The sequence below is a fragment of the Anastrepha obliqua genome, chromosome 4 (assembly GCF_027943255.1).
Source record: "Anastrepha obliqua isolate idAnaObli1 chromosome 4, idAnaObli1_1.0, whole genome shotgun sequence".
Taxonomy (NCBI): domain Eukaryota; kingdom Metazoa; phylum Arthropoda; class Insecta; order Diptera; family Tephritidae; genus Anastrepha; species Anastrepha obliqua.
The window spans coordinates 98738761-98757072 of NC_072895.1; the positions used below are offsets into that span (position 1 = coordinate 98738761).

The 18312-nt window shown below is 35.6% G+C and overlaps 1 protein-coding gene across 1 annotated transcript in view; it reads left to right on the plus strand.

Annotated features, from left to right (window-relative positions):
* Positions 1-1159: 1159 nt before the first annotated feature.
* The window catches only part of LOC129243797 (putative inorganic phosphate cotransporter), a 130472-nt gene continuing 113319 nt past the window's right edge, over positions 1160-18312 (plus strand). The window contains exon 1 of the mRNA XM_054881115.1: positions 1160-1633. The gene's annotated coding sequence lies outside the window, so the exon portion shown is untranslated. The remainder of the gene's footprint in view (positions 1634-18312) is intronic.

Sequence of the window (18312 nt, forward strand, 5' to 3'; positions counted from 1 at the left end):
GTAGTAGTAGTTGTTCTCCGAACTAGTAGTGGTTCTGCTAGTTCTGTTCCTTTGAATTTTTCGTCTGTTTTTTTTTTTTTTTTTGCCAATGACAACCACCTGGTCGTGAGAAAATGGAAAGGAAGTATGAACAAAGAATAAAACAAAACAACCTTCAACTCACAATCGGCTAAATTTAAGAGATATTACGTCAAATCGCGCCAGGATGAGGTAAGATACGCTCGCATGCACCAACTCTCTTCCTATTAGTTAATGGTTGACGCAACCTTGAGCCTCGCCACATACTTTTGTCCATTGTCTATTACATCAGAGGTGTGGTCATTCTTTCACTTCACTTCGCGTATGGTGACTCGAACTATTTTACTGCTGGCTACAATGAGAAAGAACGTAAAAACAATAACAAAAAAAAGACGCTACACACGCAAAAAAAGGCATGCAATAATTGCTGAAAAGCACGGCTGAGTAGACATGCACAGCGCCAAAGCGTTAAAATGCCAAAACACATTTTCATGCGAGCCGCACTGCCGCCAACAACGACGTTGACGTTGACGAACACAAAAACTGCTGCTGCTGCTACCGTTGATGCTAATGTCGAAACGCCGAGACGCCGAAACACCGACAAATATCGGGCATAGGTTAAGCAAAGATTCACTGCCCGCAGCGACTTCGCACTTGTCAACTTTCGTCAACGTTTTCGTTGATATTTCGCTGTTTGCGGCCTTTCGACAAATGCTGCTCACTCAACCAAATTCACAAGGGGTTTGTTGGTGTGCTTCGTCTTGTTTCCTTTTTTTTGTTACTGTGCTGCCCCGTTTTATTAATATTCTCTGCGCTCTTTTAATTATGGCAACCACAACAGCAACGTACGTACATGAGCACACCTACTCACTTCGTCGTGCGACAGCCGGTTGGTGGAGGTGGTGCAGTAGAAAAGCATCGTAACTGGCGTCGCCGTCGCAGTCGCTGTCGGCGTCAGCAACATTAACAGCGGTACTTGTATATACTTTTATTCAATGTAAATGTGTTTGTTGTTGCTGGGATTGTTTACTTTGCATTTTGTTTTTATTTCTTTATTATTCGTGCGCTTTTCATCATCAACAACTCAGTTGTCGGTCGTAGTCGCCAGTTAGGCCTGAACGAATTATACTTAAACGATCAATTAGCCAAGTTAATTCACTGCCTCGTCAGCTGTAGTCTGAAGCAGAAGTTTCGTGCGAATAACGCCGTGTTGCAGGGTTTTGAAAGGAAACATTTTGCTCACGCGAATTCCACAAAAGTCGATACTTTGGTGTTTGCTCGCAGATTTCGCCATTTTTTGTGTAAGCATCCTCAGCAGTAGTCAGCTGTGAGAAGCTGTTCTCGGACCTTTTGTGTTTTTTATTTGATTTCCGGCAATTTTTTTGTTTATTTTAATGCGTGAAAATAAAAGTTTGTGTTTGAAATTTTTTTTGTTGTCCATAAAGCAATTAAATAGTGACATACTTCAATTAAAAAATAATAATAATAACTGTGTTTCAAAATATATTCCAAATATTTAAATACATCGATAAATTTATTGTTGCTGAACTGGTTTAAGCAGACAAATTGACTTTGCAGTGCACCAGAAACACACAAAGAAAACCTGTTGTCGATTGTGAGTGTAAAATCATTAAATTCTTATTTTACAGAAACCCAAAAAAACAAGAAAAAATAAACAATCAGGTTGTATTGTGATTGCACTTGAATTAATGCGTTGGTGCCACAAACTGCCGGTATCTAGTCCGATATGCGGCTCTGACTCGAGTGCCAAGGGTACTGGTTGCAGTCATTGTGTTTGTTATAGGAACAAAAAATATATCTTAACATTTTTTTTTGGAATGGCATTGCAGTGACAGTCCTTGACTGCATATATTATATTCCGGTTCTAGTAAGCTGTGCTGGTACTCTCAGAATAGGCCTACTTAGTAGTATCCACCTCAGAAGGAAAAATGTTGATGTTGCATTGGTAGTTTGAGGAACTAATTAAGTTTTTATGCTTTGAGAATAGTTTTTTCTCTTTTTCTTTCATTCTTAAGAAGGTCACCACGTACGTTGGCCGGTTTTTTTTATTATTTTTTTTTTGGGTTTTTTTTTTGGTTTTGGCGAAGTGAAAGGAAAAATATAGAAGTTTGAATTCCGTATTACCTCCACACATATATTTTTACTGACATTTCAGCGGAACCAGGCACTCATGTTAAAAAAGTTTTACGACGGCCTCCTTGCATAATATTGCATTAACAGCGTTTGAAATTTGGAATAATTTGCTTTGAAAATTAAATTCCGATCCATTTACTACACAATTGACAAATTTTTCGCGTTGAGAAATATATTAATTTATGCAATTATAACCATTTGTGTGAAATATTTTGGCCTTATCTCCAAATATTCTCGATACACGAGGTGTGTTCAGAAAGTAAGGTGATTTTTTTTTTTAAATACTCATTTACTCGGATTTCCGTAGGGTGTGTCCTTAATTTCTTTATTTTCCATACTGATGAATTTTGGCTTACCACGCTTCATAAGCTCCTCGTTGGAGATCCAATTTTCCGGCCACCAGATTCACAATATTGTACGTAGGCATCTGCTGACAAAGGTCTCCAGATTGTCTGATAATTCTTTGGATGTCAACCATGTTTCACTGCCGCAAAGCAGCACAGATTTGACATTGGAGTTGAACAATCGTAATTTGCTGTTTGTGCTCAAATTGTTCGAATACCAAATGCGTTTCAGGCCAACAAACGCACCCTTTGTTTGCCGAATTCTTGCGTTATTGTCCTTCTTAGCTCCTCCACCAGGTACTTGAGAAATGATTTAGGGGCTGTTTTTGGCCAAGAAAATATGAATTATTTGATCACTTTTTTCGATTGCAGGAAATCGCTGAGAATAACTAAAATCGTCTAAGCTTTGTATCTGTCAGAAAGGGCACTAAATACGTCATATAGTTAAAACTGGGTATATGTGTACCAACACACCAAAGAAAGAAAAAAAAATTCAAAATCTAAAAAATATAATATAATATAATTTGTAAAATCACAAAATTTGAAAAGTCACCTTACTTTTGAAGTGAAACTTCTTTTGTCTCGAAGGATGAAACGCTGTGAGGAGTAAAACCATAGCGTTTCATCGATATGTGACGCTACGCCAGCGCCATCTGTTAAAAGCGTGGCGTGGATGAAACGCTGTGAGGAGTAAAACTACGCTAAACTACGTAAAACTCACGCTATGCCAGCGCCATCTGTTAAAAGACTGGCGTGGCGTGTCGTCTTATCGAATGTAATTTGTAAATATGACATTTGATTGAGGGCCGCCGTAGCCGAGTGGGTTGGAGCGTGATCACCATTCGGAATTCACAGAGAGGTCGTTGGTTCGAATCTCGGTGAAAGCAAAATTAATGAAAACATTTTTCTAATAGCGGTCGCCCCTCGGCAGGCAATGGCAAACCTCCGAGTGTATTTCTGCCATGAAAAAAATCTGCTCATAAACATATCATAAAACAAATTGAAATAAATGTATAAAAAAAAAAAAAAAAATTTTCTTGTGATTCGAACCAAGGATTTCGGATCGGAAGCCCACATTGCTAGCCGCTGGGCTATCGCGCTGTGCTGTCGCCGCAAAATAATGTATCATAAATCTGTTTACCATACCAAAGACCATACACTTTGCGAACGCATTTCGGTGGAAACAGTTGACAGTTATCCCAAACACAATATTATTAGTAACGCGAGACGCGTCATAGAGTGTGTGTGTAGTTTTGAGCAAATCTTACAAACATATTTTGTTTTGTTGATTGATTTCTGTTAAATATGGCATCAAATCAACAAAAACGGAAACCGAAAACAGGTGCTGAACGGCAACGTGAGTATTTGGAGCGTAAAAAATTAAGAGCTACTGTTGAACACCGTGACAGTGAATCCTCCGGTTGTACGATAAGTGATAATTTGTAGTACCAACAACAAGATGCGGAACTACCATTGATGCAGTATTTCATCGATACCTTGATAGATTAGAATGTACCTAGATCATTTTTTACGTATTTCAGTTACCATAAAGCCCTTGTTTCATTTTTGGAAAACGAATCCAATAATGATAATGACAATGCCGAGAACCAAATGTAATTGAGTACAATAAATTCATTTCTTTTTATATTAAAATAAATAAATAATTCTGTTTAATAAAATTCCATTCCATGCTTTCCATGACTTCTGCATGCATTATATTGAAATAATAGTTAAATTATTGATTTGTTGATAAAAGAAGTTTCACTTCAATCGTGCGGGTTCCGTGAACTACCACACACTTTCTTTTTTAAACACACTTCGTCTAGGAATATATATATAAAGATATGAGTCGAAATTATTTTTGTTTAATTTTATGTACGAACTTCTACTCTACTCTATTTTCCCTGACAGATTTTTCGGGACATATTAACCTTCTCTTTGTCACTGACAAAAAGAGCCATATGTTAAGCAACTAGAAGATTAATATGTTCCGAAAAATTATTATCGCCGCAATCCACACTGAATTCTGAAAATAAGTTTTTAACTTAGATGCCAAGAGAAAAATCAGAAATTGTTTTCGAAAAAGTTGCGTTTTGTTGCACAGTGTTATTTAGTAATTTGTTTTTTCTTTTATTTTTTGCTTTTTTGTTAGTTCCCCGCGTTTTGTTTACTTCCATATTTTTTCCTGTAGTTCAATGTCAACTTTTTCTCTTTTTTTCTGCTTCAAAAGCAATTCTTGCCGCTAGTCTGGAATATTGGGAATATTATTCCGAAAATAATAGCTTAGTTTTACCATTTAATATTTGCATATCCATATATTATCTGGTAGTATGTGCAAAGACGCTATTTGCACGTACATATTCATATATACAGGGTGGTGCATATAGCTTTTGGAATTTGACAGCTTATACTTTGACAACTAACATAAAATCCACGATGCAAAGGAAATTTAGTTTCTGGTTAGGCATTTACAAAATATTTCGCTTTAAAAATGTTGGCAAATATTAAAAACTTTTTTCAAAAATTGAGTAATCAGCGGGAATAATGACCTCAATTGACTGTCCAGAATCTGCGACTTAAATGCAATATATCGAAACCGGAATATAACCCAAAAATTCAAAATACAAGTTTATTCGTCAAAAGTGATATTATCGCCGTCAAAGTATTCCCCATAAACTGCAACGCACTGATGCCAGCCTTTGATTCAGTTCTCGAAACATTTCTGGAACTCTATTTTCGGTATAGCCATCAGAGTCGTCTTCAATTGTAGTCTTCCATTACTTCCTTTTAGCTGTTAAAACGCGTTCCCCGTAGTAGTTTTTTGACTCGATCAAATAGAAAAAAAAAACACAGGGCGCCATATAAGGTGAATTCGATGGTTGTTGGATGCTATTCGTTTCGGCCTTGGTCAATAATTCACGGATGATGATGGTTCATGGTCTTGGTCTTGTTCTTGCAGCTCTTCACTTATTCGTTTGATGTTTGGATTGCGTATCGTACTCATAAACCCACGTAATGATGCGTTTGATGAATGTTGGTTCGGATTCAGCCTTGGAAATCATGTTTTTGGCGATATCAACGCGGTCCCTTGTTTATATGAAATTCAGTTTCTTTGGGACCGACTTTGCAGCAACACGGCGCAAACCCAAATCACTAACTAAAATGTCCTGAACGGATCCATAAGCAATGCTCAAGTCCTCTGCTAGCACTCTGATGTTGAATTTGCGCTTATTTATCAACTTTTCTTTCACTTTCTTACACCTCAACTGTTTTCATCAGTTTTCAATGTGGACGGCCTACCACCACGTTCGTTCTTCTCAATGGACTCACAAAGGCTTTTAAGTCACTTTCTTAAAAGTATCATTACCGAGTTTCCCAACATTTCTAAGGTTCTCGCACCATTGAATCCACTTGTAACGCAAAATTTAATACAAATTTTGTGTTGTAAACTCAAATGAATTTTTAAAAGTATAAAAAATCGAAAACACGTGCAGAAGATTTGTGGATTCACTCAAGGCGGCGTAACTGGCAAGCACTGGCGATACAATTTTGGTAGGAATGTTAATCACAGTTGTGGCAATGTAACAAAAAAAAAAAAAAAACAAAAAAAAAACACAACTCAAATCAGTTGACTTAGAGGGTGGCATGTACTGAAACTTATGAAAATGTACTGAAAAAATTAGTTGAATATACGAGTCTACTCTAAGCCAGCTGCGGTGGTAATTTGAATGAAATTTTGTGCCATTTTTAACGACAATGTTTTTCTTCCTGATAAATAAAAACAAAATATTCTAAATGAACCACCCGGTATATATGTATTTTCATATAAGCTATAGTTGTTTATAAATATCTTATAAGTACTATTTTCCTTCACGCACAGTTGAGAAAAAATTCATATGTGAACGATTATAATGAAATACCTTTAATCTTCGATGTTTTAGGCCTAGCCTTAGCCCTTCTGGGATAAGAGTCTCTATTATAATATTTTTAAGCGTGAAAGTAGGTTTATTTACTATTTTTGCCACCTTTGAAGAGCAAATGGTTTTTATGTGACTTCTTTTAGAATTTCCATTACTTTGAAATATTTGAATCTCCAGAAATTTAGTTCGGCCCTGTACCAGCAAATTGCTAGTCATTATGCCACATGCACCCTTACATATAACTACTTGCTTAACAACCACTGTTAATATTACCATTTTTTTTTTTTTGTGATTTTCCTCCAAAACGAAATATTATTTTGTCTATGCTGCTATGTTTGTTCTTTTTTCTTTCAATTTCTTCTGCATACATTTGCAATATTCTGATTATTTACACAATTGAATTATTATTCGGTTTTTCACCTTCAGCCACTTTGCTTGGGAGTGAAATGGTTTTGCGGCAAGTGTGTCAACAATAACAACACTCACACATTTGTGCATATTTATGTACTTTAGTGCTTTTTTTGCCTTAGTCGTTGCCGGTTAGGCATTTGAACTGGTTTGAATTAGAAGCAAATAATAAAAAAAACTCAGAGCAAATAATTTGTGCAATAAACAATAAATATAAACAACGAAAGCAAAGTTACAGAATTGGCAACTGAATTAAAAGGAAAAATAAGTAAATGTGAACGATTACAGGTGTGGGAAAACTGGCTCGAAAACGGTAGTTTCACACTCGATTGGACTTCTAGCAAAAAAAAAAAAAACTGATAGATGAGGAATTAGAAAATTTTGTTTTTGCGGTGATTTAACTTAACTTTTCAACTTTTCATAAAAATATATATTTTTTGTAAATTTCTATATTCATTTGTATACTTTGCATAAAACTGTGAACGATAGCCATACAAAAATGCTTAGAGGTCAGTTAGTGTAGACTTAATTTGCGTAGATTAATTTAATTTTTTGTATTTAATGTATTAATTTTTTTGTTAAGTTTCAGAAATGTTAAGTGCTTCCATGGCATTAAAGTTAACTCAAAGCGCTGATTTTTGTTTACATTTGAGGTTTGCTGACAACAGAGGGCTAACAGAGTTATGCATATTTGAATGTTAAGAGCACTATCGGCCAATTTCATATTTTTGTATTGCTTTCTAAGCACTTGTTATTGTAGTGAGAATATTTATTTCGATTATTACAGAAAATATATTTATGCGAGAGATGAAGGAGAATATACTAATACATACAGGTGGCGCAAAATTAATCATCCAATTTGGATTTTCAATAACTTTTTACTAAGTAAAAATAATATTTTTAATAAATAACACTTTCCTTACCTTTACGCGCTCCATTGCTTGTTTGTTTGTACACTGCGGTTGTCTAGGTCAGAAGTGTAAAAATTTATCGACTTACAGCGTCATTTTCAAACATCGTTCGATGCTTTCGGGTAATTAATTTTGCGCCACTAACAACGTACGCTTGCACGTAAGGAAATTTCTCATAAAACTAACAAATTGCACAACGCGTATTGCGAAAAAGATGCGCCTATCTACATAGCAGTATTTAAAATTGTCTGCAATAAAACTTTAAGCTTGAATTTTGCCCGTCACGCTTTTGTTAGATAGACTGCAAATATTTGTAAAATTTAAACAAAACATGAAAGAATGAATTTTCGCTGAAATAGTAGAACTGAAAACAAAATTCTGATTTTACAATTAAAAATTTTTACTCGAAGCTATATTCAAACAGTTTGAGCAGTACTTGATATTTTTTACTGATCCTTTTTACCGATTAAAACAAGGTGAAGTCCAAAAAGAACCAGATTGAGCTAAAATAAAAACGACGCCAGCTTTGTTCTGATAACTTCGAGTTTCTGTAATCAGAATAGTTCCCTCTGGTCTCTTTACACTGTTTTGCGCGATCTAAAAGCTTTTCAAAAGGGTGTTTCAGGTCATTGACCAGAATGTCCTTCAGGATGTCGGTACAAGCCTTTTGGACGGCCTCTACGGACGCAAAGCGATTTCCTTTCATGAACAATCATCGCCATAAACTTTTTCATCAATTCAAATGTTTCGGTAAACGTTTTAATTTTTTTGTTCGAAACTTATTTTTGTACCCATGACACAAACATACTGACACTTTAGACGCAATAACTTCGCTTCCACTGAACCAAATGTCACCAAGCCTTCACTGGAAGTCAGCTAGGGATATAACTTCGAATGCACTAACTCATTAAAAAGACGGCGCCTTCAAAAACATTTTTATGACGCCAGTCTTGTTTATTTTGGACTTCATCTTGTAAAATATTCCGACACCAGAAACAAGTAGAAATATCAAAACCAAATGATCGCTAAGTGCTCAGCTGCACTGGCTAAGAAGTTACTGCAAAACGTAGTTTAAAATATTTGTCATCCATCATATAAGTATTTTAGAGGTTCTAGAAATCCTGTTTCCTAAGTTGTAACATTTTCGTCTCTTCTATAGTGAGTTCAACATGTGCGCCATGAAGAGTATCTCTTCGCTCTGCTATACACAGAAGTATTCAGAGTAGCGTCCCCATGACATGATGAGAAGACAGATGTCGTTTGCGGGCTCTCACTAGTTTGTTAAAAAAAAAAAAAAAACATGTTAAAGAATCATGACTCATTTGAAGGATTAGTGGTTCCTCTCAACCAGTTTCATATTTCCAATATAGAGAGTACATAGAAATATGTTTACTTTATTCAGCGGTTAAATATCAAGCTCGTTTTCTTATCAAATTCAGTAAATCTAGTCGAAATGGTAGTCATGTAAAGACACGACAAAGTAATTGGCCAAGTTCGAGCATTGATTATATGTACATACCTATGAACAATTGCTGCAATAATTATGATTTCAATGCATAGTAGCTATATCGCACTATACAAAATAAGTAACTTGGGTAAGCAAATTAAGTGGATATTTGATTACTCTGTTATTAGTAAAAAGATTAGATTATTATGTACAAATATTATAGAAAGACATAGAATATGTGAATGTATATTTTTTTTTGTGTGTGCTATGCTTTATATTATATTTCTATATATTCTACCTTCACGTTCCCGTACACTAATTATTTGCGTCAATGGTGTTTTAATGAGCAGTTAATATTCACTCTCAGGTACTAAGTTTAAGACGAAAATAGTGCATTGGCGATATGTCAATATTGTTAACGGTTCATATGTAGGTGTATAAGTGATTAGGTTCAGTTTGTAGTGAAAGGTGTAGGTTAAGGAAATCACTCAATTATTAATTTCAGTTAATTTTTTTGAGTGATACTTTCGTTGACCGCATCAGCAAAGCAAATCCTTTTTGAACATTCGTTTAACAGAAATGGCGTAAACAGGTTGAGTAGGAAATGATTAAAATTGCTGTAAGGCTAACTGGCCGGCCTACCTACCGTGGCAGGGAAACGAGTATGTCTGCAGGATGATGCGATTTATCAACACTTTTCAAGCAAATATCTAGCCCTGGGTGGACTCATATTAATATTTCCGAAACAAAAATTATAGCCAACTCTTTGGCTGTTAAAAATGCAGTCTTGAAGGACCTCTAAGTCTTTGTTAAAAGGGTAATGTATGTTAGAGATATGTATCTTATATCTACCACCTTAGTCAAGAAGTTTCCGAAATATATTCATAAAATTCAAAATACAAGTTTATTCCTCAAAAATTATATAACCGCCATTAAAATACTCCCTTTCAACTGCAACACACTTATACCAGCGTTTAATCCTGCTCTCAAAACATTTCTGGAATTCTATTTTCGGTACAGCCATCAGAGTCGCCTTCGATTTTACTTTTCCAATACTTCCTTTGGGCTATTAAATATTCGTAGTAGTTTTTTCACTCGATCAATTAGAAAAAAATTGCATGGAGCCATATCAGATGAACCCGATGGCTGTATGATGGTATTCGTTTCGTTCGTGGGCAAAATGATGGGCACGGAAAATGGTGCGTTATCATGGTGCAAAATCCTCGAGTTGCTTTCCCACAAATCCTTCCTGTTTTTGACGAATCGCTTCACGTACGCAACTCACAACGTCCCAATAATAGTCCTGATTAACTGTCTGACCTTCTGGCAAAAATTAGTGGTGTACAATAGCTTTGTAACCCAAATCCAATCTACCGTGAGCATGAAATCGCGTCTCCAGTAATGACGCGTTTGATGAATACTCGGTCGCATTCAGCCCTGTAAATCATGCCTTTGGCGATGCCAACGCGCTCCTTTTTTGGATTAAAATCAGGTCCTTTCGCACCAACTTTGCTGTAACACGGCGCAAACCGCACAAAAAAAAAGGAGAACTGAAATCAGTTGACTTAAAGCATTATCTGGCGGTTGTTCCGGAAACTTTTAATTCAAGGTGTTATTCTGAAAAGGCCGCGTTGAAACGAATTAATGCGAATCAAAAAATTTTGCACTATTAAAAGCTGTTAATAGCGTTGATTAAGAGGTCTGAAGGTGACTTGAGTATTGGCTATTAAGCGCTTGAAGTCAGAATACAAAAAATCTTCAGGTTATGGAGATATAGGACAATTATTTGATATCAATATCTTTGCTGAAAAAAATGCGCTTAACTCGTTTAATATGAAGCAAGCAAAATAAAAAATTATAGCACAGCTAAAATATTTATCTCTCAGGTCTTTGAAATTGCCGTTGCTTTACAGTTGCTTACTGCTAGAGTTTATACACAGCCTATTTTCTGAAATTTTATGATCTCTCTGGGCGGCTAACAAAGAGAATCATCATTATCATCATCATAACGATGGTTTTCGAGAAAAGTGACACAATTCAAAAGTACAAAATACTGAGGTGGGCCAGTTTTCTAGATAATTAACGCGCCAATTCGATCACCTGACAAAACGACACTAACGCCATCTCTCAGAATTGCTTCAAGATTCGCTTATGACGCTTTTCCAGATAAAAATATATAAACTCTGTAGTTGATTTTTGCTTTTAACGGCAAAACTCCGAATTTTAGTTAATTTTGAGTTGTGTCGCTTTTCTCGAAAACCATCGATAACATCACATTTCGGGGAAACCATTGCTTCCATTACAATTCGCCTCCACGTCACTCGGTCATCTGCTATCAGTGTTTGATATCAGATATGCCCATAGCTCCAAAGTCGCCTTCAATGTGATCTCTTCATCGTTTTCTCGGTCAGCCTCTTCTTCTGTCGCCTTGTGGATTTGTTTCGAAGATCTTTTTTGGAGTTCTATCGTCCTGATAAATGTATCCAACATAAAGAATAAAAGCAACAGCATTTTAAGAGCTTTGACTGGTTTTCTTTAATTATTTTATTCCCTTAATTTTAATACGTTTTAAAAAACTATATATTTCATACAACAGCAAATATTATACATATAAATCAATACTTCAAATTTTTCCCAAAATTAATAAAAATTCAAAAAAATTTCATCAAAACAAGCAATGCCTTGAATTCGTTATATAGCGAAAATTCGTAACACCGACAAGGACAAATTATCAAAAATCAACGCGAATTTTGAGTCTCTTCAAATTTATACTTTCATATACTAAAATTTAATAGACTATAAAACTGCGTACACAATTTTGTGTGTTTTTTTTTTTATTTCTGATTAAAAAGTTTGAAATTTTAATCAACGTTTTTCGAGATTTATAAATCTTCCACAAAATTTTCAATGATAATACTTTTGTCATAGGACGAACTATATTTCAATAAAAAAATAAAAATAAATAAAAACAATGAAAAAATTAGAAAACTAAAAGCAAAGTCAGCACAACTGGTCAAAATGTTGTTGTACTAGAGTTTTTTCGCGGCTTATATCTGTGTCTAATGCTTTAGAGCTTATTTGGTGTACAAATACAAATAGGGTAAAAAAAGGTGCAAATCGCTACAAAAAATTTTAAAACCGCAAGAAATATGTACATACAAACATATATGTATATACAAGGTAGCCAATATTCGACGGACCCATCTGGCAACCCTGTATCTTTTGACAGAGACGTCAGATCGCTTAATGACATACCGCGTTGGAAGCATCAGTCCAAGCAAATTTTTACCATGGAACAGTACATGCCTCGCGAGCGCTACCAAATTGTTGAAATTTGCGTTCAACAAAAGAAGTCAATTGCGAAAATTCAACGTGCGTATAAAAAATTAAATAATGTGAAAACTGCGCCTTCTAAGAACACTATTAAACGTTTGTACGAAAGGTACGACCAAAGCGATCGGTTGAGAATATTGCTCTTGTACGGGTCAGTGTTGAGACGTCGGCAAGGACATCCCAAAATCGCCGTTCTCAGCAGTTGGGCATTGCTCGGACCACTTTACAACGAATTATCCGCATTGATTTGCATTTATTCCCGTATAAGATTCAATTGACGCAAAGATTGTTGCCTGTGGGCAAGCCTCGTCGATTGGAATTGGTCCAAAAAAGACATGGGTCCGTCGAATATGGGCAACCCTGTATAAGTTTATATTACGGAGGATACGCAAGCCGTATGAAAAAATGGCGTTAGGGCTACGATGATGCTCTAAGTGGGTGCCTTTGTATTACCATTTATAGCTTCATACATATTTATTTATGAATGAAGGTTTTCTCGCTGAGTGTCACACTTGTATTTACATCTACATATCTACATCGATATGCCTACAAAAGTACATAAATATGCGCTTTGTTTGGCATACCTTGCCCTATTTTTTCACTGCCCTTTTTTATATTTTATTAAACACTCACTTTAATCGCAGACTCAGCCGCATTTTTCACTACTTAGCTCTTAAATATACCACAATAAGGTAATAAAACAAAAAAATATTGACAGGTGCGTTTTTTTTCTTTTCCACTGAGACATTTCTTGTTGATATCGTCGGGCAAATATTTGCATTTTCGTTTTGTGAATTTGTTTGCATACTCATATACCGTTGAATTATTTCTTATTTATTTTTTTATCTTGAATTTTTTGATTCAGAAAAAAACGTGTGATCAGCACGTGTTTTTGCAAGTCCTAAACAAATTTTGAATTAAAACAAAAAAAAAAAACAAAAATGAATTAAAAAAATAATATTTGTTTTTTAATAATAATTAAATTTTTTGTACAAGAAATATGCAAAGTAAAACGAGGTACTTTTAGGAAATTAAAAAAAAAGCGAGTTTATATACATAAATTAATTTTTATATATGAAAAGCAACCTAAAAACTTATGCGATTTCACTATAGTAAAGAACAGTAGTTCTATGTTTATTCTGCAAAATAGCCACCCACCTATGGCAACACGCTTCCCAATCAGTTTACAAGTTTAAATGAAATTTTTGAAAACGAAAACGATGGCGCAAAATTAATCACATATCGAAAGATTTATAAATCATTCAATTTGACACTTTTGTACTAGAAAACTGCAGTATACAAACAAACAACGCAATTTTTGCGGATCTAGATTGCGTTGTAATATTATATTACAGAAGGTCCTACTTCAATAATTCGTTTATGTAACTGCATTCCGGGAGGTTAGAGAGTTAGTTAAAAGTTATATTCGGTAGTGCTTCCCTATTTAATAGCGCCCATTTACACAGGGAAACATTTTGTTCATGTGAGAAGGACGGACGGGGCAGAAAGAAGAGATTTTATCTCCCGTGCACGCGACACTCTTTGTGCCTCTTATTCGTAATGTCAAACTTAAAGTTGGCTGCAAAACAATTTTTGACAGTTGCTTCATTCGTTTTCTTGTTTTGAGAGAGAAAGTTCTGAGTTCTGTGTTGGTTTCCACTCAAATGGAAGAAATTAACTTTGACAAGCATCAGAACGCTGCTTGGGAAATGAGTATAATTTTTGCAAATTTTTTGTTTAGGTTGAACTCAACATTTTTTTTTGATTTCTAGATAATCAAGTTAATGTTAAGTTAAATATTTATATATCAAGTATTTTTAATTAATTATTTTTCTTTGTTCAAATACAAAAATTTATAATATATGTAAATAAAAAAAAAACACACAAATTGTTTACCATTTAACCAATCCAGTTTGCTTTCTTCTTTGAAATATTTAACTAACTGTTGACGAACGTTCTCCGCCTTGCATTTCACGGATTGTAGAATATATCTGAACTAGAAGATGCTAAAGAAGTAAATGTCAAAAGCAGCGAATCTTGTCCAAAATCAATTTTGCCCGTTTGACCGCGAATGAAACAACAAAAGAGAATTTCCATTGTATCCCTTCCAAATGTCTCCGTGTGTAGGTTAGTTAGGTTAGGTTTGACAGCCGCATCGCACATAGAGACAACGATGCAACTTAGACCACGAAATGGGTCCGTTGTGAGCCGCGGGGGCTGGACTACATTTCCCTTTCCATATTGGCAAAGCGTAAACGGTTGTTAATACCTAAAGTATATATCATAGATTATCTATATTCGATAAGAAGCAGGACCTTAAATATCGATTCCTGCTTCTGGCTAGAGTCGGGCATGTGCAAAAAGATGTTGAATTGTTTCCAACTCCTCCTCATTTCTGCAGCTACGACAGAAATCATGCGTGTAAATGCCTAATCTCTTTGCATGATTACCTATGAGACAATGTACTGTGAGGGCCCCTATTAAGGTCCTAATTTGAAGTCTACTCAATTTTGTAATATTCTTGAACAGACGTAAATTTAGCATTGGCAATGTTTGCCTAGCAAATTTCACAGGAATTGGCACTAATCCATCTTTGATTTGTAGAACTGATTAGTGCGACCTTAATGAGAAGCTTACAAGTTGCGAGAGGAATCTTCATAAAATTTCTTATGTCTAGCATACAGGTACCTTCTCTTGCAAGTTGGTCTGCCCTACAGTTTCCCGGTATATCTCTACAGCCTGGAACCCAGCATAAGATTATACGATATTGCTCGACCATCTCATTTAGAGATTTGCAACAACGTAAGACACTCCTTGATGTTGTTTGGAATGCATCCAGGGGTCGTAGGGCAGATTGGGTGTCTGATAGAATGCAGATATCCGTTGATGATATTCTGTTTATCTTTAACCACTTTCAGGCTTCATGAATAGCGTTTATTTCCGCTTGAAAAACACTACAGTGATCCGGTAGTTTAAATGATTCACTAATAGAAAGCTCTTCGCAAAATAACACTGATCCTACACCGATGTCCATTTTAGATCCGTCCGTGTAGATCTTAACAGGTGTATTGCGTGTTGGATCTTCTTCAAACCATTCTAGTCTAGAAGGGATTTTCATTAGGAAATTTCTTTCGAAGCAAAGAATGGGAGGGTGATAATCACAGTCACTGGGTATATCCGTGTAGGAGTTTAAGATGGTTGAATGTCCATGTGTGACACTCCTCCATTGTGAGCTCGCTTTGAGCCTTAAAGCGGAGCAGGCCGCTGAGTATTTGCAGAAGAGATCTAGGGGTGGCAGATGTAGCATGATGTCCAAGGCCATGGATGGCGTGGTTTTCATGACGCCACATATTGCTATTTCCGCTGATCTCTGCACCTTATTCAATAAATTAGAATAGGTTTTTTTTCTGCATAGCACACCACCAGACAACATTTCCATAGAGAAGAATGGGACAGACGACAGCCGTGTAAAGCCAATGAGCAACCTTAGGTTTAATTCCCCAGGTCTTACCTAAAGCTCTTTTACAGGCATAAAAAGCTAGGTTCGCTTTCCTAACTCTTTCTAAGATGTTTGGCTTCCAAGTCAGTTTCCTATCTATGTTTAGTCCCAAGTACTTGGTTTCTTCCGAAATCACAAGAGCTTTCTTTTTGAGCATAATTGGACTGAGCTGAGGGATTATGTGTTTCTCTGTGTGTAAATCGGTGCATAGAAAGCTGGTGCCTCCGCATCACTTTGCTGGCTTAACAGGAAATGTTTTGTTAACAGTGATAGCACTAACACAAATGTAAACATTTTTCACAAGATAATTGCAGCCATGCGCAACAGTAATTTTTTAAGTTTGTAAGTTTTGTGTGATAGAATTTTCGTACAGAAAAGTATATTTTCCTTTATTTTTAGCATAAATGTATTTTTGCTCTAATAAACAAAGTAAATGCTCGCATTATTTGAACGTAACACTCAATTATAGACTGTCTGATGCACAGCCATGAATACAACTTTCTGTCATTAATGCCTGTGTAAGTAGGTGTCATTGGTTTTGGTGTCATTTACAGCAATTAGAAAAACGAAATATAATTTCAAATAGAACTTAATTGAATAAAATTAAATATTATAAAAAATATAAACGGCCACCGTAGCTTAATAGGTAGTGAGCAACTACGAGTGCCCGAGGGACCCCTGCCAAGGCGCAACAAATGATAGGATCAGGTCCGCAGCCATTACTTTCTGAGTTCGAAGACTGTATCTGGGAATGGATTGCAGGCAGGAGAGCAATGGCTTTGGTTGATATTCAAAAATATGCCCTTGAAACAGCAATTGAATTTGATATATCACACTGGTTGGACAACTTTCTTAAACGATATAAACCGTATCTAAGGAGATCAAAAACATTTTTGAAGCTGAAAGGCAATGATTTTCTAAGCGTGCTTTTGCGTTTAAGCTTTTTGTTAATGGCATCGATTTTTTGAAATACCAACGCTCCAATATGATTGCTATGGATGAGACCCCGGTATTCCTAGGCCAAACAACTCAAACGACAATGCACCACAAGGCTGCTTCGTCAATTTACGTTCCTTCTACCGGTTACGATAGTGCACGTGTTACCTGTATTTTGGCAATTCGTCTAGATTGGCAAGAAAGCATCGCCATTTTTAATCACTAAAGTTAAACAAGACCAGATTCAACGTGTCATTTATGTCATTGAAAGTGAAGAAGCCTGGTGCACCCAAGCAGTTATAAGAAAGTGGGTTGATTTTATGCTGCCACCACTGTTGAGGGGGTTTTACGAATAGAGGTTTACTAGTTTGGGATTCAGGCAGTACTCACCGCGCTAAAGACATGAAAAAGTTTCTTACTAAGAGGAAGATTCATCAAATAATGATTTCGGCAGGAATGACTGGTTACCTCCAGACACTTGCTATTGCAATCAACAAGCCATTAAAGGGTCATTTGCGGATGGAAATTAATGAATATATTGAAAACAGAATGGTGAGAAATCCTCGAGGTAATTTTGTAAAACCAGACTTACAAGAAGTTGTGAATTGGGTAAAAACCTCATGGGACAAAATAACTGCTAGTGAGGTTTCCAATGCACTACAAGCAGGTTACTTAGACAAGAAGTATTCATTTAACGATAGCTATGTCGCACGACGTGAGAGATTCGGACCATTGATGCAACAGGAAATGGATTTGGAAGAAAATCAGCATATAATTCAGAATTTTATTTATGATAATGTTCCAGGAAAAGATGACATGACTGTAATTGAATAATATGAAAATTTCTGTATGATGTGTAAAATAAATATTAAATAAATACTTTTATTGTTGCACTCTCGCGAAAATAAGCCCAAGCGCATATTTTGTATCAAAAAAGAAAGTAAGGCAGTGAGTTATTTTCGGAAAGAGATGGTTGGAGTAGGAATTCGGCCAAGCACCAAACAAAGGACGTGAGCGCGAATTATCACTACTATTATTATGTATATAAATAAAATATGATAGCAATATTGAAATAAATAAAATTCATTTTTTATTGACACTCTGCTTTGCTGTTAATTAATAGTAAATTACAACTCTGTTAAGTAAAACATGTCGATTATCTTATCTAAGCCGAAACAGCGCAATATTAACGATTATAGCCACATGTTTTATTGTTGTTTTCATAACAATTTACACCGGTGCAATCAAATTCACACAACAAAGTGTACGAATAATAAACAATTTATTGTCAGAACCGACTACACTACTAAAATAAAAGCCTTGTTAACACACTTGCGAGTAG